Source organism: Fukomys damarensis, unplaced genomic scaffold (assembly GCF_012274545.1).
Source record: "Fukomys damarensis isolate Sample0158 unplaced genomic scaffold, DMR_v1.0_HiC HiC_scaffold_36, whole genome shotgun sequence".
Taxonomy (NCBI): domain Eukaryota; kingdom Metazoa; phylum Chordata; class Mammalia; order Rodentia; family Bathyergidae; genus Fukomys; species Fukomys damarensis.
Window position 1 is genome coordinate 35,256,423 of NW_022900948.1, and position 22,754 is coordinate 35,279,176.

At 42.4% G+C, this 22,754-nt stretch overlaps 2 long non-coding RNA genes across 2 annotated transcripts in view; both read right to left on the reverse strand.

The window, feature by feature from the left end:
• Positions 1 to 3,182: 3,182 nt before the first annotated feature.
• Positions 3,183 to 6,004, reverse strand: LOC104847501. Its single transcript, XR_776169.2, has 3 exons — positions 5,861 to 6,004; positions 5,631 to 5,736; positions 3,183 to 3,230 (listed from the first exon to the last, which is right to left on the reverse strand). It is a non-coding gene; the product is annotated as an uncharacterized LOC104847501 (long non-coding RNA).
• A 3,623-nt stretch (positions 6,005 to 9,627) lies between these two features.
• The window catches only part of LOC104847502, a 47,182-nt gene continuing 34,055 nt past the window's right edge, over positions 9,628 to 22,754 (reverse strand). Inside the window, exon 3 of the long non-coding RNA XR_776170.2 lies at positions 9,628 to 9,690. This is a non-coding gene — a long non-coding RNA (uncharacterized LOC104847502). The remainder of the gene's footprint in view (positions 9,691 to 22,754) is intronic.

Genomic DNA, 22,754 nt, shown 5'->3' on the forward strand with positions numbered 1-22,754 from the left:
AGTGCTGGTGCCAGATTGGTAAAGTACAAAAGATTCAGTTCTAACCCTTATAGATGATGCATCACACTGGAAAAGCAGACATGAAACTTTGATTATCATCCAAAATAAGTATCTAATTAAAATATTAATAAGTGGAATAAACAAAATTATAGAAAATAATACAAATTTTTGAAATTTCTGATAGGAGGAGAGGAATGACCTAATATAGTGGGTCTAGAAAGAGTTCTTTTAGGCTAAGAGATGAATTTTTCCAAAGAAGAATAAAAGAGCACTAGGAGGAGAGACCCTGAGACAGGAAAGTGCAAGTTGTGTTCAAGCAGCAGACAAGTGCCGCGTGGGTTAAACACCCAGGATAAGAGGAGAGTGGAATAAGATGGGGTGGAGGTTAGATTCAAGTATGCTGAGGGAATGTGACACATTTAATAGTAAAAGAAATAACCAAAGATGTTAAGTAGTTGAGAAATGATCAGATCTGTGACTTAAACATTGCAGAAAACATTCTGCTAATAGTGTCAGAAGCAGATGAGTAGGGCACTTAGTTCATAAGTGACAGTAAGAATAGTGAAAAGTGGACACCTTGGCACTACCCCTCATACATAGACTCTGTAAGATTTGGTGATTAATGATTTGTAATAGCAGAGACAGTGAGAATAAAGATGTTTAAAAGACTCCCAAACTTCTGACACAAAGACACTAGGAGATTAGCAGAGACAGAACAAGAAGAAAAAGGGGTTAGGTCTGAGGCTGAGGCACAGTCAATGTCACGGAGTTGCTCACTGATCCTCAGCTTTAATCCTAGAAGGCTGTGCCTGTTTGGGAAATCAATTTGGCTATGATTCCACATAGATGATACTTAAAATCACAGTAATGATCAGGTGGTCCAAAATGGAGGGAGCTGTGACAACAAAATATCATGGAACAAAGGACAGAATCAGAGGAGAAAAAGGAAGATCTAGTGATAGGGACTTCAACATTTTAGGTAGATGAAGAGGGGCTGGCAGCAGAACCTATGAAAGACTGAACAGCCAAGTGCAAAGAGAACCAAGAGAAGACTACAAGAAGAATATCTAATGTTTTCCAAGTGGTACAGAAGTCAAGTAAACAGAATACTTCAGAATGTGCCTTAGATTTGGCAATGTGAAGATGACTGGTAAATTCAGGATCGAGTAATAGGCAGAAATTTGCTTGGAGTGAATTAAAGATGGAGTAATGTGGTGAGTAATAGAAACTATGTGCTGTTTTTTTCAGATGTTTACATGTGAAGACGAGTAGATACTTTTATCAATAGCTAAAGGGGATATAATATTTATCTAATATTGATTAATTGAGGGGGCTGGTAACGGAGAACAGATTGAATGGCAAAGGCAGATGGTGGGCTAGTAAGGGAAGGCAGAATACAAACAAAGGGAATGGCCATTAGTTAAACAGTTCTTCTAGCACTAGGGGAAGGAAGTCAAGAACCAGAACAGATACAGATAGATTGCCTGCATTTGTAAGTTAGAGGAAATCTGGCCTCAAGGTTACTTGTAATTCAAAATCCAACATGTATGAAGAATGAAGAAATCTGTGGGGGATCTGAAGAAAACTCTCAGGGGCTTCTGACTCCTTCAGTCCCTGCGGTTGGGTGGGTTGTGTTCTGTCTTAACAGGAGCTTCAGGCCAGCCCACAAAGGCTTGAGACACAAGTCACAGCACCGCTGGGGCATCTAGATCAGAGACAGGGCGGCATCACACCAGGTGTGGCTTGGTGGGCATGCATGGTGGGGCCGCAGAAGCAAGGCACATTGGTGTTGAAGTGATTAATCTCTTGTCTCCATTACTCTAAATGAGCTAAACAAATCCCTTGCTGGGCCTGTCACACTGATGTTCCGCATGCAAATTGTTCCTAATGAGCTAGGGCACAGGGCTGGTCCCCTGGTTGGTAAATCCATTCATTTCACAGTACACTGTCTTTGCCACATACTTCTGTAACACAGACCATTGGTAGAGGAGCTGTTAAAGGCAATGTTGGCCATTTAGAACTGCTTTTGGACTGTGCTGTCACTTATGGGCAGCACAGTGCAGGGGACTAGGGCTTAGAGGAGCTGGCTTCATGTTATGAATGACAATTCTCACTCCTCTGAGCCTCTACTTTTTCTGGGCTCAAAATAATGTGTCTGGGCTGCATTTCCAGAGTGCTCATTGACATACTTGTAATTTGCAATACAAATTTTAAAAGAATCCCATGATAAAATATTATGGATAAATGGGAGTTTGAAAAGTTTCAAAAACTTTGTTCTGTGTTTTGTTTGTTTACTTACCATGGGTCATCTCAAAACGGTGACTGTGTTAAAATGCACTGTGAGCAAGTAACAAAATGAGTTTTTTGTTTTGTTTTTTGGTACCGGGGATTGAACTTGGGAACTTGCACTTGTGAGGCAGGCAGTGGAAAATGTGTGTATTTTAATAGAGATCATGTTGGCAAAATATTCTCTGGTCATCCTTGAGATTCACCACTGGAAATCTGACTTTTAACTGTCTGTATCTGAGAGGGAATCCGGGGAATGAGAGAAAGAGAAATAACTACCTAAATAGCTAAAAAGGTTCAGATTACCCGATTTCAAGGACATTTATTGGTTATCTGATCTGCTCTGTGTCATGCTTTCTTTCTCCCTATTTTTTTTTCTTAATTTTGCTTTTACTTCTCTTGGATAAGAAATATAATTAGAAAAGAAAGGAGATTCGGACCATTTGCCTGATTTATTGTATTTTCTTTCATTGTATTTGTTGGAATGTATTGTATTTGCTCTCAGTCTTGGCAGCAGATCATATTGAAACCCACTGGTCCCTGAGCTTTGTCTCCTGCATCCCAGCTTCCACTGGGTACCTCCAGGAATGTGGAACCCTTTGTATTCTGAAACTACTTACTTCCTCACTCAGCATCATTTCCTTAGAGAATGACAGAAGTTTCTCTCTCACGTGTCTACACGGACCAAATGCAATCAGGGTGTAATTTCCACCTTCAGGGCTTCGATACCATATGGAAATCTAAGGAACTACTCACCCACATCCAGAGGAACTTCTGTTTTGAGATCCAAACATGAACAAGCCCTAAGTTTAAAAAAAATGTAGGTGGTGTTGCATTTCACAGTGTCATGATTTGCATCAGGAATGACCCTCATACTCCTATGAGTCCAGAAGCAGGGCTTTTGCAAGATGACTGGATTGTGGGGATGCTGTAGTTGACTTGCGCTTGAGAGGTAGGGCAGACAAGAAGAGACAGGTCACTCTGGGCAAGACCTAGAAGGGTGTATATCTCCCTCCTTGGCCTCTCCCCTCCCTCTCTCTGTTTCCTGACCCCCATGCTGTGAGCTGCTTTTCTCCACCCCACTCTTGCCACCATTTCTGCACTCAGACCTGCCAGACATGGACTGGAACTTCTGAAACTGTGAGCCAAAGTAAATTTCTGCTCTTTTAAATTGAGGGAGTCAGGCATTATGTCCCACTGAAGAGAAAGTGACTAAGAAACGCAATAACTACAAAACCCCAAAGTAAGAAATACTACATAATACATTTCCCTCCCTATCTATTAAGGCTGATCAAACAATATCGCACCCAGGAAGAACTGGAATTTCTGATGACATGATAACAAACACATTCGGTGAAAAGCAAGAATCTTGAATTCTACCTTTCTCTCACCAATTAACTATACAACTCATGATGAGTTAGTCCCTCTTTCTGAGCTTTTCCACACATTTATAAAATGCAAGTTATGCTGCATAACCACTAAGGTTTCTTGTAGCAGTTCACATTCTATATGCCTGTGACATATGACAAATTTGTTCTTAATGGACTTTGGTAAATAAAGACAGTGTGAAATGTTCTTACAAGCCAAGCAAGAGTGAGAAGCCATATGAATTGTCACACCATCAAGTCTTTATGATGAACAATAGAGAAACTTGTGTGGGATAGGAAGAAGTGTAAGATCTAATAAGAATTAGTAATAACGATTCATTCAGTTATTATTATAATATTTCATTTGCATTCACTTATTCAACAAATATCTTTGAAGAATTTGTTCTATGAACTTCACTGCATGAAAATAAGGGCATGGTAAGGAATGAGAAATAATTCCTGTTCTCTCAGGAATAAGAAATGACTCCTGCATATGAGTACTAGGACAGTGGAAATAGACACTGCTTAATTAAATAAATGAACAAGACAACTTAAAATAGCATATTGGTAAACACTGGCTTGATTAATTTAATAGATGCCCCAAATAATGCTAGTTTATACAAGATAAACAGTTTATGTTTAATCATATAACAGTTCATATGTAAGAACTTCCATAGCTTCCAGAAAACTGGTTCCCCTCTTTTTGCTCCGTTATGTCTAGGGCTTTTCCCTTGTCTGCTTAGTTAAACGCTTAGTGAGCATCTTCCCCTCAGAGCCAGCAGGAAGGAAAGGGCACATCTTTCTCTAACAGCGGGGTTCAGAAATGGTAAACTTCACTTCTCATATCTCCTTGGCCAGGGTTTTTCTCATGATTGTATCATCTGCCAGACGGTTAATGAATGTAGTCTTCATTCATTTATTTCTTAGGAAAACTATAAGGATTCTTTTAGTACGGAAAAAGGAAGCATAGGTATTGAGGAAGAACAAACAACAACTTCAACCGGTAATATAAACAGAACAGGGGATCATCAGGCATATTAGGCTAGGATATGCTGTGGGAACGAACAATCTCAGAATCTTAGCAGCTTAAGAGTTTGTGTTGCTTATGCTACAGCATGGGTCTCAAGAATAAGGGAGTCTGCTCTTATTTTGATCAATTACTTACTGTGTCAGAGGGTTTGAGATTTCTGGAGGGTGTTACATTGGCAACTAAATACTCTTCAGAGTTGATGTTACTTTTTTTTTTTTTTTTTTTTTTAATCAAACCCAGGACCTTGAGTTTATGAGGCAGGTGGCAGAACCACTGAGCCAAATCCCTGGCAAGAGTTAATGTTACTTTTGCTCATAACTCTTTGGCCAGAATGAAGCACATGGTCCTACCTAACAGCAAAGAACCAAGAGTGTAACCCTATATGGTCCACAGAAGGAGACAGAACTCAAACATCTCAGATACAGTGCTACACACTTTTCTAAATGGGATGGGACAGAGGGTAGCTTGAACAGAGGATCAGTTTAATTTAAATGGCATGGCACTTGCTTTTCTGAGCAGGTTTTGTAGAGGAGACTGGAGTGATAAGAAATAGGTATCAATCCTGTGAAAAGTCTGAGGAATGAATGTACATTTTTAACTCACCCTGGTTGCTCCACAGAGGACCAAAAGGATAAGCAAGGACGTGAATTGGAAATTATTTTCTTCTTAAGGCAATGTTAGCAGGCGAGCATTATTGCCAATCCCATGTTGAGAGGAGTAAACAAAGGCACAGAGGACTTCAATAATTTGCTTCCAGACTCTTATCTAGTACAGGACAGGATCAGAATTTGAACCCAAGCAGAGTTTGCGGCAAAGATGAAAACCACTAAGTTCAATCACTCATCCCAGCCCTGGAGGCAGACGGTCCTTCTCAAGTAGGGGTCAGCAGGCTCAGAATCAATTAACTAGAACAGCACATAAATGAGGGGGTCAAGGTGCCATCTTACCTTCTGGTGTCTTGTGAGATATTTGTCCAGGGAAGAGAAAAGAAAGGATTCTTATTCCCGGCAGTGGTTAACTGTAGGTGCAAATGCTTACAGGCTTCAAATGTGCCTAGAAAGAGAATGTGCAATGAGTGTTCAGGAGAGAAAGAGAGAGGAGAAGTAAGACAGACAGACAGACAGACAGACAGACAAGGAATGAGCCTGGAACATTGGCTGGGGCCAATTTCACTCACCAACAGTCACGAAGAAAGTGCATCAATTATTCAAATTATTTTTCCAATCGAAATCCCAGTGACAAAGGGCTTCTGTTATATTCTAGCAAAGTTATCTTGCAGAACATTTCTGGAAATCACCAGTGCAAACAGCAGTAACATAGATCCACGGGGGCAAAGAAAACACGTCAATGGGACCAGCCGTAAGCTGAAATGGAAAAAAAAAAAACCCAGGAAGAAAATGTGATGCCTCCTGAGCCTACAATGTGACCTTCAGCCCTTTAAACAGACGCTCTTGGCTTTTGCCATGAGACCAGAAGAAAGAAGTTCACACTCAGAACCAGTGGACTTCAGGATTACTGGGTGAGAACACAGGGAAAGTCATCTTTGGGCCATGGCAGATGTCAAATCAGAAGGCCACCAAAACTAGAGGAACTTGGCAGAACACAGACAGGACTAAGGACTTCAGCAGTCTTACCCTAGCCTCCAAAGCTCTGCCACAGAGCAGCTCAGCTCCCTTGCTTGCTCGCTTCATATCTCCACCCGCTTCCCCTTTGCACTGCAGTCTCACTGGCCTTTCAATGACTGGCATGGCTCCATCTCAGGACCCTCAGCCACCATGACCAGGAACACTTCTCTCCCCCCACGCTAGTTAGACACAGGTCTCACTGTTCCACTGTACATGTCTTGGTTGCAGTGCCGGATCCCTGGCAGGCCCTTTCTGACGCTCCCAATCTAATATAGAAATGAACAGACACTTCTCAGAGAGAGAAGTACAAATGGCCAAAAATCACATGCCTCGATGCTCAACATTGCCGGCCACTAGAGAAGTGCAAATTAAAACAACAATGAGTTTCCATTTTGCCCCAGAAAGAATGGCCATCATCAAGATGCCAAATACCAACAATGTTGGCCAAGCTGAGGGGAAAGCCTTCCACACTGTTGGTAGGAATGTAAAATAGTACAACCACTAAGGAAACCAGTATGGAGATCCTCAAAAAGCTAAAATTCAAAATCCCACTTGACCCAGCTACTCCCCTCATCGATATCTTTTCCCCAAATTAAAGACGTTATACTACATTGGTGAGTGCACACCCATGTTTATCAGAACAATTCGTGATAGCTGAATCTCGGAAACAAACTATATGTCCATCAACAGATGAATGGATAAAGAAAAGGTGGTATTTACACGTAATGGAGTACAACTCCACCATAGAGAAGATGAAACTTTTTGGTAGAAAAATAGAAACACCTTATGACCATAAGGCTAAGTGAAATAAATCAGACACACACAGGCTTAAATATCACATGATTTCTCATCTATGCGAAACCTACATTATAAGAGCAAAATAAAAGGTAGACAACAGTAAGTAAGGAGATAGAGCTTTATCAAGTGGGAAGGGAATCAAGAGGTGGAGGGAGTAGGGAGGAAAAAAAGGGAAAGGAGGTGAGAAAAGGGTTTCAAATACATGTACCCACCTCGCACAAGAAAAGTAAACATTATGTACTTAAATACTTATTAATAAAACAATAAAATACCACCTCTGATGTTTTTCCATTGTTTTCATACTTTCCATTGCATATTACAGCACGCTTTACTTTGATGTTTGCTTACTTGTCTGCCCACGTGATTTTACCTCCTTGAAGACGTGGGCTATCCTTTATACCACTGTCTCCTTAAGATGAAGAGCAGATGATGCTCATGAAATATTCATGAAACAAATGAATGACTACATGTAAGTGGCACAAAGTGGTATAAAAAGGGCATGCTAATAAGGACCATAGAAAACAACCCAGTCACTGGAATTGGGATTAAAAATGGAAACTGAAATTAAACCAGTGGAAAGTCACTCCGTGGCTGGCCTGAGGCTCCTGGCGTGGATTTTACGATGTGCTCAATTTAGGGCCAAGCCCCAAAGTGGACCCTATTATCCCCAGGATTAGACGTATGTGGGTGTAAGGTAGCTGATCACAATTCTCCTTTGCCATTTTTCCCAAATCCAGTTCTGTTTCATTTGAAACTGGATTAAAGTAAAGACAGACTGGCACCAGACTACATCCAGCGTACCGTCCATTCCTTATGAAATGGCCCCTTACGTCTGATTTCTGTGCATTGTGGTAAGAGATGGCTGTGATAATGAACAATGAAGAAACTGGAGTCAGCATAGCTGGCAACATCCCTTGATGTGTCGTTTCTGTCCAGCCTGTGGTTTGCTAAGAGCCTGCGGGCCAGTTTGCTGCTCCTATGGCAGGGCCAATTATCTCTACATCACAGCCACAAGCATCCGGACCACATAACTTGACGAGCACCATGGCACATTAGGATGATAACACACTCCAGAGGCTGCCCCCACTTGGTGGCTCAATTCTGTGAAATGACTGGAGCCACTCTCAGCTTTGAGAAGCTTCACCTCAAGACTTCTGCCACTCCCATCCCACACAACCCAGGGGTGGTCGTGAGAAAATCCATTTCCGTTGTCCGATCACCAGCATATATAATCTGTGCAGAAGAGCTCTGGACTTGATGAGCCCAGAGTAGGGATCTGGAACTTCCTTTACTTTTTTTTTTTCAGCTTTAATTGAGTTTATTGTACATTTTAGGGATACAGTACAGTCACATTCATTGTTGGAATCTTGTACCTCTACACGACAGGTCTCGGTTCTCATTTTTTCCCCTTGTCCCTGTCCTCCCTTCACCCCCTCTGCCCCTCCCCATCTACAAACACTTTATTTCCATCTTTTCTTTATCTCACATTTTTTCTTTTCCCTTATTACCCTTCCCCTACCCATCCCACCTTCCCCACACCTTTAGCCCCTTTCTTCCCATTTCACAATGTCAGTCATCTTATTAGGATCTTGTGTATTATTGCAGTTTATTCAGACCAGAGAAACTATTCGGTATCTACACATGTGTGACTTATTTATTTCATATAGGAGTATATCTTCAATATGTATCCATTTTCCTATGAACGAATCTATTTTCTCATTCTTTATGACAGAGTAATATTCCATTTTATAGAAAAACCACATCTTCTTTATCCAGTTTCCAACTGCTGGGAAAATGGGCTGTTTCCAAGTTTTAGCTATTCCTTTACTTTTCATTTACTGAATGAACTAAAGTGATCTTTTGAAAATCTCTGGGCTCAGTCCTTGCACTGAAAAATGGGATCAAGTTTGCCTGCCTTATGCTGTAACATAAAGTTTGTTACAATTATGTGTAGAACTTTGACAGGTTGAACATCTCTAATGCCAAAAGCCTCAAATTTGAAAATTTTGAGTGCTGATATAATGCAATAAATAGAACATTCCACATTTGACCTGATAAAGTGAGTTGCAGTCAAACTACAGGTACACTAAAAATACTATATAAAATTACCTTCAGCTGATGTATATAAAATGTAAATGAATGTCATGTTTAGACTTGAATCCCTGCCTCGATAAATGCCATTATGTGTAGGTAACTATTCCAAAATGCAAAAATATTAGAAATTTCAAATATTTCTTGTCCCAAGCATTTTCTGCTAAGCACTGATAATCATTTGTGACCATATGGGAGAAGGGAAGAAAGCAAGTTCAGCTTCAGTACAGGAGTATTTTAGTAGAGAATTTTTCTAAACATTTTCCCAAGAATGACACTCACAGTAGATACCCAGGCATAATGATTTTGTGACTGGGAATTCAAGGAGGGCCTTCCACTGCAAGTACCACATCTTTATTCCTCAAAATAAACACATTTTCAGGGAGCATCAGCCCAGAGAACTATCTTTCCATCTCTTGGCCTCTGGAGTCCGCAGTTTTCCGCTTGTGTGGCTAGTACAATCCATCCAGGAAGTGCTATGGAAAGTGAAACTCTGAGGGGAAGAACAAGCGTGAATATTTATTAGAAAGTTGTTAAAATTAGATGTTTAGCTATTTCTTTCCAAAGTCTCCCTTTTTTTCCTGCTGATTTCTAACAACTCTTGGCCTTCTTATCAGAAATCCAGCATCAGACACTACCAATTCGGGAAGTATGGCACCATGGGAAAGTGCTGGCCTGGGAGCTGCTCTGCCATTTTCTTTGACCTTGGGAAAGTCCCTAACCCTTGATTTCAGGTTGTCATTCCTCCTGAGCTTCCCATTCCCCACTGTAAATGAGTGGGGTCAGGGTGGGTGTGTCTGAATCTCTCATAGCACCGTGATTCAATACATTCTCAATTGATTTCATTTCAATTAATCTCAATTCAATCCAATTTGCTATATTTCAATTCAATTATTTCCATTTAGTTTAGTAATTCCATTTCACTCAGTTCAAGTCAATTCAAATACACTAAATTCCACTGTCTCCAATCTGATCCATGCTTTCTTGGTGTCCTAAGCAATTTCTTGGGCTCAGCAACTTCTAGGATGGAGATGGGGGAGGAAAAGGATCAGCATGAATGCCGCCCTGGGCCCCCACATGGATCTGATCAAAGTTACCAGTGAGATGCCTGGGTCTTTAGAGAACATGAGGTGTTGGAAATAATATGGAACCACAAATAAAAATCTGCCCTCATATGGGCTCAGGAGACCTGAACACATAACAGACAGTGAGCCGGTACTCACTACAAGTGAAGGAATAAATGAATAAATTTAAGTGCTTGTTGAATTAACTGAAATATTTATTTTGAATTAGTGAATGAATTTAAGTGAGCTAATTCCTAAAGTTGACCTCTCCCCCACTCATCCCCAAATCTGGGTTTCTCTGTGACCCCTGTCAAGTCACATGTAGCCCTTATTCCCCAGGGAGAGTTGAAGATTTACATCAGGCAGCCCAGATCTAAGTCCTGGAGCTGAGATTCTGCTAGTCCTCCCCTCCCTCTCCCTCTGGATCAGGCTCTCCCCTGCCCATAGAGCTTCTCCAAAGAGAAGAGCTGAGAAAACAATGCCCAGTGATTGGCTCTGACAGCTTTCCCAAGGGCAGAGCAGCAGGTGAGCAGGTGATGCCCTGATTGCAAGTTCCATGATGAGTCAAGAGGGATTGATTAGTGTGAGCCTCTTAAGTCAAGTAGCTCCAAAATTCCCCAAGTGAACAGCTCCCTCCTTTTGGCCCCCGTCCCAGGCCTCATCTTCTGCTTCTATGGCAGTCACCCTCCTCTATCTGATGTTCCCCTTTAATTTCCCTTGAAGTACTTAGAATTTAAGGAGTTAAAAAAGAAAAAAAAAATCTAGCACTTAACATATGCCAGAGAGAGTGGTCTGATCTTCATAACATCCTCAGGATAACCATCATGAGATAATCTTATTACCACCTCTACTTTACCGCTGGCTTAGGTCATAAACCTGAAGTGACATAACTAATGATCAGCAGTATCTTTAAAGCCAAAAGAGCTTATGTTCAAATAGCAGTATGATAGGTGTACCATGCATGCCAGCTCCCTTCCCTGTCTTCCTGCCATGCCCTGTGAGACTCTCAATCCCACCACCACCCATGGCCTTTAGATGTGCACTGGTCTGACACCTGAGTTGTCTCCCAGTCTTGAAAGGTGGGTTTCTTTCTCCTCTGAGCCCAGAGCCAGCCTAGCCCAGGAAGCAGGCTCCAGTTCTGAACGTTAGTAGTCCTTCTGGGGTAGAAGCTGTACCCTATTTGGTCATGAGCCAAGTCCCCTTCCAAGTCTCATGGGTGGAAGTCGAGCAGGTCAGACTTGGGTCTAATTGAGCAAAAAGTAGACCTGGTAGGCGGTCCTCTTCCTCCAGAATTCCCAGGACATTTATACCCCTAAAGACTCAGCTGTAAGAGCCCAGTGCCCAGGAGGCTCTCACCAATGTCTCGCCAGAGCACATCAACTGAAGCCTATCCCAAGGCCTTTCCACTTTTGTAGAAGGGCTTGGGGACTAAGGCGTTAATTTCATAGGTCCGTGCTTCCCAGAGCTGTTCACTCTGTCATTCTCTCCTTTGTAATGTGTTCTTGTAAGCAAATAAAACAAACAAAATATCCAAGAGAAACAGAGTGAAATAGTGATTAAGAGGAATGGGAGGAGAGGAGGGGGAGGAAACAGGGAGAAGTGGGTCAGAGGATCCCAATTTCTCATTAGGTAGAATGAGGAGGTCTAGAGATCTAATGTTCAGCATGAGGATTACAGTTAAAATATTTTACTGCATTCTGAAAGTTTGCAAACAGATTGTAGAGCTCTTGGCAGGGGAAAAATAGGTGACTATGAAAGTTAATGGATATACTAATTTGTCATAATCTCACCATGTCTATCAAAACATCATGTTATTTACTATATATGCGGTCATATATAATATTATATATATGACCAAATAATTACTGCATTCTGAAAGTTTGCAAACAGATTGTAGAGCTCTTGGCAGGGGAAAAATAGGTGACTATGAAAGTTAATGGATATACTAATTTGTCATAATCTCACCATGTCTATCAAAACATCATGTTATTTACTATATATGCGGTCATATATAATATTATATATATATGACCAAATATATATATATATGTAATATATATGTAATAAATATATATGTAATAAAAAGATATATATGAATACATTTTTGAAAGCATTACAAAGAGAAAGCAAAGGAAAAGCATAGGCAATGTTTTAGCAACTTTTAAGGTGGTTCTCAAGCTTGACTGCGTTTTAGACTCCCCTGTTGTGACTATAAGAGAAACAAATTTAAGGACTCACTTCTAGAGATTCTCATTCATTCATTCATGTTCATTCATTCTTTTATTTCTACTCAACAAGGACAGCTGTAGGAGTTGGCGATAAAACAGCAAGTTTCTGCCCTCATGGAGTCTACAGGGGGAAAATGGACAAAACTGATACTAAAAACTAAGAAAAACACGGAGCAGATTACCAGGGTAGAGAAAGCAGACCAAGACTAAATCTGGGGTGTGTGTTTTAAGTAAGTGTAGCAGGGCATTTTAATGCAGTAGTCCCTGGACACATTGAAACAGTGGCCTACTCACCATCAAAACCTATATGTGGTGATTTCATTTCAAACACACACTAGAAAAGGTAGTAATTGTTATCACAACTCACATTTACCAGAGGCTCAGAGAAAAGGGTTTGCCAAAGTTATCACAACTGGTGAGAAGCAGAGTCTGACTTCAGACTCAGCTCTGCAACATGTTAAGAAACAGTGATGCCACTTTCTGACCAGCATATCTTCCTGTCACCCTAGTACTGTCAAAATCTTCCCTATTGGCAAAGCACATTCTCACCTTTCGTTCTCATTTGGGGCTCATTAATCTGAAGGGGTGCTGCCTTTGCTTTCTCCTCCCCCAGTTACAATGAAGCAGGCTCTCAAAAGTTTTCCCATTGGTACTGTACCTGCAAACCTGGCCTGAGTTCATCTGATTAGCAATGAGAAACGGTCTTACCAACATGCAGGCTTAAGGAGGGCCTGGGCCCTCTTGTGTTCAAACAGTGCTTTGGGATTTCCTGGGTCCCCTGGGCTAACTCAGTCTATACATTTGACTGTCAGGCTTGGTTCCCCAAACCCCAGCCTTCTTTTTCTAATTCCTGATTGGTTTGTTCAGTTTCTACCTAAAGAGCTGTTGCAAGCAGGTAGACAATGTCTGATGATGACGACAGAAGCCACAATAGTAACAGCAATGATAACAAGCACTTAGAACAGTATTTGGCACACAGCAGACCTTCAATAAATATTTGTTTAATGAGGTGTTAAAAGAATGAATAATTATAAATAACAACTGCAACTGATTACTATGTTCCAGGTACCAGGTTAAACAATTTTGCACATCATTCTCAAAAATGCCCCATGAGATAGCTAATGTTTTCATGACTGTATTCCACAAAAGAAGAGCAGAAACTTAGAAAGGTCAAGTTAATCGCTCCAGTTCACAAATCTAGGAAATGGTCAAGCATTCATTTGAACCTGTGTCTGATTCCAAAGCTCATGCTCTCAAAAGTGATCCATCTTCAGGAAACAAGATTATTTCATGATAATCTGCTTTGTGATGAGCTTTGCTGTTCTTGCTGCCTGGAAACCTCTGCAGCATTACAGGACACACAGGATTAGGTTATCTTGGTTATCAGGACTGACTCAGATCAGAAATTTCTCCGTCCTTCTGAGTGGATACCTGGAACTCTTAGAAGGCTCACTGTTACACCAACCCAACAACTAGTGTTTCCCTCCTCCACCGTTGGTGGCATCAGCTTCTTCAGTTCCCTCGTCCTTCTATCCTGGTGTCCCAGCATAGCTCACAGCCAATCTGATCAATGGCAGTTTTATACCAGTGCCTGCAAAAATACTTAAAACTCCATCCATTGAGCTGTCAGTCTATGTCCCCGGACACAGGAAGCACCAGGCAGAGATACATAATTTTTGAGGGGCTCGGGAGGTAAGACAAAACGCCTCTCAAGTGTTAGACATGAACAAGCACAAAGGAGACACAGAAGCCACAGTGTGACTTCTTTTCTTTTATTCCCACATTCATGGAGCTCCAGGTACCAAATTAGGGACATCTTCCAAACATGTTCCCAAATCAGCTTCCTTTGAAAGCATAGCTAAAAAAGGCATGGCACTCTAAATGCCGTCCCTTTCCGTGCTGGTAAGCAGCTTATTTAGCCCAGTGTGTGGCCACCTTAAGAGCCTAGAGGAGAGAGCCTGCTGCTGAGAATCATCTCCAGGAGTGCTGGGGGGCAGCCGTGAGTCACTGGGATGATGGGGAGAGGGGGGCAGGGAGGGTGAAGAGCCAGCTCCACGGCTCACAGGGACAGGAATCCCTGCAGCGTAGGATGAGGGGTGACGGAGAAAGGCAAGTGTGAGCATGGATTTTCACAAGCATGCAACCTAGAGGTTTAAAATTTGAGTATTGGAAAGAGGTACAGTGTTTCATCCACTGATGAGAAAACTGAAGACTTGGAAGCACATGGAAGGGGACTCTTTTAAAAGTGAAAATCCACTTGCAGGAATGGTTTTAGTAGCTAAACTGGAGAGTTCCTGGGGCTACAGAGTAATGGTAGCGGCTCCCTTTTTACAGATGGCTGTCTGATGGTGGCCATGGAAGATGACTGATGAGAACCATAGTTAGAATTGTTCTGTGGCTCATGGAAAAACTGAAACCAAAAAAATTAAAATGTCATGCAGGGATGAAAGACAGAGGAGAGATCTAACTTGGTTAAATGAAATTCTCAATCCCAGTGTTCCTATGACCTTAATATACTCCTTATACAAGGCTTGAAAAATGGTAGTGTCCACCCAGCGAATTCATCTTTTCTTGCTTATGGTAATTTTCTGCCTAAGGCTTTGTCCCAGTTGGATTGAACTGGATGACCCCTAGGCTTCCATCTCTCTTAACCAATGGTGGTTCTTCAAAATGAACTAGAATATTGACTGTGTTCTCATCTTGGGACCCTAGGGCATCTGGCCTCCTATTCTTTCCTTTGAAATCTTGCTGGATGTTCCCATGACTCTAACCCTTGCTTTCTGCATACCTGCAAAACCAACATCACATGGTTGTTGCCAAAGCCTGCTGCTAGTGTGGGCTATATCTGGGTCCACTAGAACCACGGTTGCAGCACCTTCTCAGCAGCTTGGGGAAATCTTTAACACACGGCCCTTGGGAAACATTTCCAAACCAAAGCAGCTCATGCTGTGCTCTGGATTTTTAAGATTGTGAAACCATTCTTTATTCATGATCCATACAGGGTGCTTGCTGCTTTTGACCCCTGGTCCATAGTTTGCCAACATCTGTGACAGAAGAAGGCTAGGGGGCTGGGCTCTAAAGGACATCATAGCCCCCACCAAGCAGACTGAACTTTAGACAAGGAAATGGCAAAGAGTTTAAACAAAACTTCCAGGTTATATTTGCACGTGACAAATTGACCTAGAAAATAGATTGGGAGTAAAGAGGAAAGAAGAAGTGTAAGTTGACAGTTCAATTAGAAAATTACTATGATTGCAATGGATGTGGTATTTGTACAGGGTCAGTATTGATGAAGATGCTGAAAGATATTTAAAGGCAAAATTAGCATAACAGGTTATCTAGATGCAGGCAATAAGAGGGAAAGAGAGGCAGGGACGCTCAATGTACCTGCTTATCCAATGACAGATCGACCTCTTCTCAGGGTAGAAGTGAGCACCCCATTCCCAGAAGCAATCAAACAAAATATAGATCCCTCCCTGGCAGGCATGCTATAGGCATCGATGGATGCAGATAGAACAGATGAAGTCTCTCCTAGCTCTGAAGGTCCATGATCCTACAATTTAGTGGTTGTGTTTATCACTAAGGGGCAAACGATTTCTTTGGTCAATAAGAATATAGACAGACTTCACCCCTCAATACAAATCACCTTAATTTTGCAGAAAGCTGTCTATTTTCTAAAGTGCTCTTCTCCATTATCTCTCTGAGGAGCCTGAAAAAGGTCTGCAGCCTGAAACATGTCAGACAAATGTGAAATCATGCTATTATTATGTTAGAAACATGCTTCATTTGAATATAGCACTTATTTACTTTATTTCAAATTTACTGTGGCTACTCTGACTTGGGACCAGTGAATTACACATTCATTGTACACGTCTCACCTCCTGTAAGTACTTGGCAGGTTGTGAAAATACGCAAATGTTTGTCAAATCCCAGGAACCCACCAAGGAGCAGCTTGGAAATCCTTTCCCCCTACACAGACTCTCCCTTTTAATGGCAATGAAGACTCGCTCATCTCACTGCAGTAAAATCAGCATAATTAATAATAAGTCACAGTTCAATGGTTCAGCCACCTGCCTCACAAGTGCAAGGACCTGAGTTCGATCCCTGGTACTAGTACTACTACTACTACTACTACTACTACTACTACTACTACCTACTAGGTTCCAGTATTTGGCTCAGTGGTTCCACTGCCAAACATAGGCTCAAGGGCCCAAGTTTGATCCCTGGTATCATAAAAATATAATCATCATCATCATCATCATCATCATCATCATCATCATCATCATCATCATAATAACAGTCACATTTATTTAATATTCCTTGGATTCCAGACACTAGGCAAGGCTCCCAGATGACATTTTCTGCTACTCCTTGCCAGAATCTGATGAATGCCACAGCACAGCCCATTTCACAGATGAGAAAGTTGAGCTTTAAAGAGGTGAAGCTACTTGTTCAAGGCATAAAGGTTAGAATTACGTTTCCAACAGCGGGGTTAGTTTTAACAACGTGGTCAGGTACATGAAAGCGTTTTTGTACACATTTACTCAGAGAAGGAGTATTAGTGGGTGCTTAGTGTGCCAGAGCTAGTGCTGCAGGTTTTTGTCACAATCGTCCCTCAGTCGCAGGGCGGCTCTGGCAATCGCAGGCCTCCTGGCCTCTGAAGCAAAAGCAGGTCCCGTTTCTAGCTGACAATGCGGCTTCCGGCCAGCAGAGGGCAGCTGCGGGAAGCCGTCCAAGGACAATCTCCACCCTATTAGAGCTAATTAAGCGGCGCGAGAGATACGAGTGCATTTCAGCACGATGAAAGCAAACAGAAATACTCCTGGGTTGCGGAGACAGGGTCGGCAGGGAAGCATGCCTATCAGCTTCCCAGAAGCCGGCTAGATGGTGCCGCGGTGGCTGCCTTCACGAGACCACCGACCCTGGGAACCAGACCTCGGGGCTTTGGCTGAGTCCCTCCTACCTCAGGAAAAGTCTGGCCCAAGGATAAAGATGCTGTGAAGAGGATTGATTAAGTGGCTGGAGGCAACTCATATGAAGCAGAAAAACCGACCCAGACTTATCAGGAGATGTGTAGGACCCCCGCAAATCGTGTGTTCACCGAAGTGAAACAGGAGCATTTAGGGTGACCAGCTGTCTCAACCTGACTTTTAGTGATAAACCACAATCTCAAGCAATCCAGGATGGCTGGTTACTTGTCCACTGAACATACATACAAGGATTGTACGCGCACCAGCACAAGTCTATTGATGTAGCGCGCACACACACACACACACACACACACACACACACCACTCCCCAAACAAATGCCAATGATTGGCCACCAAAGCATATGCATATTGAGATAGGAACTGCTCTTCTTGGAAGTCAGAAAGCCTTAATTCCAGTCCTAAGCCTACTACTTATCTGTGCAACCTTTACCAAGTTACCAAATCATTCTGCAACCATCCGAGGAGGCTGTCTAGTCCTGCTTCTCCAAACCCGCACAGCTTAGAAGTAATGAGTTCCAAGTCAGGTTCCAAAGAGGCCAGAACCATTCCCCATGGCCTTATCGAGCCTCCAACCTTGGAGGAGGCACCAGCCAGGCGACCCAGTCCAACTCCCTGTGCCCAAACCGTTTCATGCAGCATCACTCGGGAGGCCCTTACCTCCCTGACACCCCGGGGCATCTTTACACGACAGCATCTGCGGTTCTCTTTCGATGAGCGCAATCAGATCAAACACGTCATTTCTGTTTCCATTCTCCGTTTCCACTTCACTTTAGTACAGCGCATAAGAATTTCGCGAATATGTTTCTAAATGGCCATGGCAAGTTTCCTTACGGGGATGTCTGTACCCCTTCGGTTTGCTATTTAGCCTCTTCTCCCCTCCTTCTGCTATAAATAAAATTCCAGGAAAAAAATATCCATGCCTGTATCTTTTTCTCTATTTTGCATTTTTTCTTTAGAAAAAGGCCCCCTAAAATGAAATTACTAAAATTAAATCATATTTTAAGAACTCTTCAAGCACATTCCTGAATTGTTTTTCAAAACAAAATGGCTGCTGTGGACTATATGCTCACTGGCAACGCACAGGAGTCTCTACACCCTTGCACTCTCACGAGCGCTGGACAGCCTGAGTCTGCTTGTTTTTGCTTAAACTTTGCTAATTCAATAGGACGGGGGGGGATATTATCTCGTGACTTTAATAAGGTTTTCTTTGATTAGTAGAGTGGGTGAACATTTTTCTTGTGTTTGTTAACAAATTGCATATATTCCTCTTTAGAGAAATGTCAGTGTCCTTTGCTCATTTATCTGCTAGGGTCTTAGTGAATTTAATTGATTTTCATGCACTCTTTACATAATAAAGATAGTAATCCTTTGCCGTATTTGCTGTGAGCATTTCTCTAGTTTGCTTCATGTCTTTTCCTTGGTGGTTTCTTCTACCACTTCTGAGCTTATACAGCCACCCCATCCTCCAGAGACTTGATACATATTCACTCCCAATTTCTGATTTTTTTTCCCTCCTGGGATGATTTGACTTTACAAGCTTAAGATTCTGTGAAACTATAAATGAATGATTCTGCGCTCCCCAGTGAGCACTTGCGGCACTGGGTTATCTTTCCTGGCACAGGCTCCCTTGCATGTTTCCTATTTCCTCTTTACACTCTCTTACCCTTTAGACCGGAAGTTCTTTGAAGGCCAAGGCAGTATCCATCTCGTTCCACTTATACCTCAGGAGCCCAGCTCCGGGACAGGTGCACGGTGGGTCTGTGCTAATACCTGTTGTCTGATTATCTCCCCGGTCTGTGTTGAGCCTTGAGAAGGCTCAAGTTCTGGCCCATAGTGAAGCATGAAGCATAGTCAGACCTGTGATGCCAGCCGGCATAGCACAGAGGGTGCTACCAGGCAAAGAGTCAAATTCAAAATGTGGAAGAGCGTGGCACATAGAAAACAATAGCCCAGCGTTCGGAGTATACAGGGTATGTGTGATTGATAGGAGAGATGGCTTGAAATGGAAGTTGGAATATTTGATTAAGGAAGTGCTCTGAAGTCAGAATTGGAATCTCAGCTACAAAAAATTCCAGTCTCCACAATGCAAATAGAGTGATCTTATGAAAAGGTAAAATCCAATCATGTCATCTTCCTGCCTTATACTCTGCAAATGTTCCTGTTTGCAGGTAGGATAGAGTTGAGACTCATTATCATCTCCCAGACCCTGCCTTCCTCCTTCACCATGGTTCCTACCACACTGCTTTAACTCACATACCAACCCTCTTGCTGTTCTGCAACTGTGCTAAGCAGATCCGGATCGGTCACCTGGAAATGGCAGGCTCAGTAGGTGATGGCTAAATTGGCCTGACTGTAGTGCATAAGTAAACTCACAGGCAGCTGGAACCACAGGGGTGACTGTGTGAGCAGGATCCGGTGTGTGTTTCAGAAAGATAAGTCTGCCGGCTCGAAGGAGAATGGCTTGGATCTGGAGAAGCCGGTTAGAAGGAATGATGGTACAGGGAAATGACTGATAGGAGCAGCTGTTCTGAGAGGACGCTTTGACTCAGAGATAGAGAGAGATGGAAGAGTACCGTGCATGTGGTACTGGGAGAGAAGGGGAACCTGCAGGCACCCTAACAAGACAGTAGTAGCAATTAGAAGCCCTATTTATATAGTACTTTGACTACCAAAGGCTTTGCTGTTGTCCCATGACACTCCTTGTCACCATCCCAAGAAGGCAAGGCACAGGCCGCTGTTACCATCTTACAGATGAGAAGCATAAGGTTCCAGAAAGCTAAGCCAGGGTCTTACAGCTTGGAGAGGTGGATACAGACAGCAACTGAGGCTCCGTGTTCAGCCCTGCCTGAGTTCTGGCTGGCGAAGGCTGCTGTGTCACCATTCCCCGTACAGACACCCTCCGCTGACTGCCGAAGTGGGTAAAACTGTGCCTTAGGGTTAATGATCCAGATGAATAATCTTCTCTGGCCTTTTGTCCCAGACAAAGGAACAGCAGTATCACTTCCTTTTTTAAGAGAGTTAAAATATCACAAGTCAGAGAGGAGGCCATTTGCCGCCACATTAACAGTAAATGCTATTTGCTTCCAGTGATATCTCTGCATCTGACTTTTTCTTTCCTCCCCCATGGCTGATATTATAACAAAATGGAACAAGGACCAGGAGAAGGAAGAGATAAATAAGGGTTAGATACAGACAGGGAGTGACGCCTCTGCTCAAGAAGGCAGACAGGCTGAGAGACCCAAATGTCCTTATTCCCCTCTGGAGCCAGCAACATCGTTATTGAGGTATCAATTGCTGGCGACTCAGCAGGAAGCCAGGGGCAGGCCCGGTGGAGTTGTGTCTGGATGCATGAACAGGAGGGGTGGAAAGAAAGGCCTGGAATATCCTCTGATTCTCCTAATGAAAGAGCTCTCCACCCTCCAAATTGGCATGCCCAAAGCGTACCCATTGTTTAAATGCCATCTGCTCCCTACAGTTTAGATAAGTCACACTAATCATTTCAATCCAGAGCTTGTACATATCTGTCTTTGTTGTTGTTACTTTTTAGACAAGGAAAAAGAAGTGGAAGGTGACAAGGACACGCAAACCTTCCCCTGTACTTGACCTGGGAACAAGGCACCAGTGAGGAAATAGTGCAAAGAAAGGTTCCTATCCAGGAGGCTTCAGGAGGTGATTCATCCCATTATTAACCTGTTCAGCTTTTTCCAGTAAGGTACATCCAAATGCAAAGAGCAAGTCCAGTTGTAAAGCCTCATGTGTGATTGTTGACAGTAGTCCAAGAAGAACTTCCCTATGCAGAACTAGAATTTATAGGAAAACAAGTTAAGGTTGGGAGAATGAGATCCCAAAGCCCATCCTCCCAGGGGACAGCAGACAAGGAATTTGTTCTGACAGGAGAAATCAATCAACTGGTTTTTCTCTTCTCCTTTTTCCTTTCCTCTTTTCTTTCCAATCTTTCTTATCTTCCTGCAATTTTTTTCACTCAACTCATCACTTCCAGTTCTTTTTACCAGTCTATCTCCTCTTTTCTCAAATCCACATGCTTATTTCTAGATAACCTTCCTGTGTTGACAAAACATAAGTTCTTCCTCTGCCTCTCTTTTCAAGGCATACTGCCTAAAAATCATTGGAAATGAAATTCAATATTTTCTATATATTAAATATATACTTGCATTTAGGTAAATAAAGCCATCATTTTGTAGTAAAGAAGCATGTATGATGTGTGTGCGTGTGTGTGTGTGGGTGTGGGTGTGTGTGTGTGTGTGTGTGTGTGTGTGTGTATCTGATTACAGCTTCTGGGAGGAAAATGGGGAGGAAGGACAGAGAGCAAAAGTTAAAGTCATTCATTCATTTATTCAATCAATCAATCAATGAGGAACATTTGTTGCAGACACATTGTAAGCCAGATATTGTTCTGGTCCTGGCCCCATGGAGTTCCCAGCTTCAAGCAGAAGTGCACAGCAACCAGAAAACTAGAGTGAGCTTACTCCTGTGATAGGGGTCACTTGGGCAGTGCAGGAGGACATACACACCATTCATTCAGGATCATTTTTCCAAACATCATAGCTACTTAGGCGAACAAGGGTGGGTGTAAATAAAGCATTGTCTAAGGCTGAAGAGGAAGGGAGGAGATGAAGTAACCTTTCTGGCCAGTGCAAATGAGAAAGGTATACAGGGCCCAGCTCAGTAGCTGAGTGGAGGCTGGCAGATAAGAGACATGAGCAGTGTGTGTGTGTGTGTGTGTGTGTGTGTGTGTGTGCCTTCTACTGGAAAAAACAGAAGTGTTAACTATTTAAAATCCACATGAACACACTCTTATAAGGTTCTGCTAGGAGGAAGAATTCTAGGAAGCTGGTCTGCTTTTGATAAGTGTAATGGTTGCTGAAAATGTGGAGATCAAGAGAGATAAACTCAGGGATTTTTTAAAAAAACTATATAAGTTCTATTATTAGGTAATGGGAATGGATTAGATGATTGCCACTGAAAAGGTGGTTTATTATATGCACATATTTGATGTTGAGAGGGCACATGATACCATAGAAGTCTACATGGGAAAGAACCAGAATCAGCCAACAGGGAGGGGAAAGCAGAGAAAAACAACAGCTTTGTGGTGACTTGTGTGGCAAAGATTGGAGGAAGCACACTATGCAGGTTTAGGATTGGCTGGTTTCTGTAATTTCGGTGGCCTCTAGAGCACACAGCTGACCTCATCTCCTGCTACCTGGTTCTGGAGTGGATAGGAGATTGTAATAGTTGTCCAGAGTACAAGAGCCC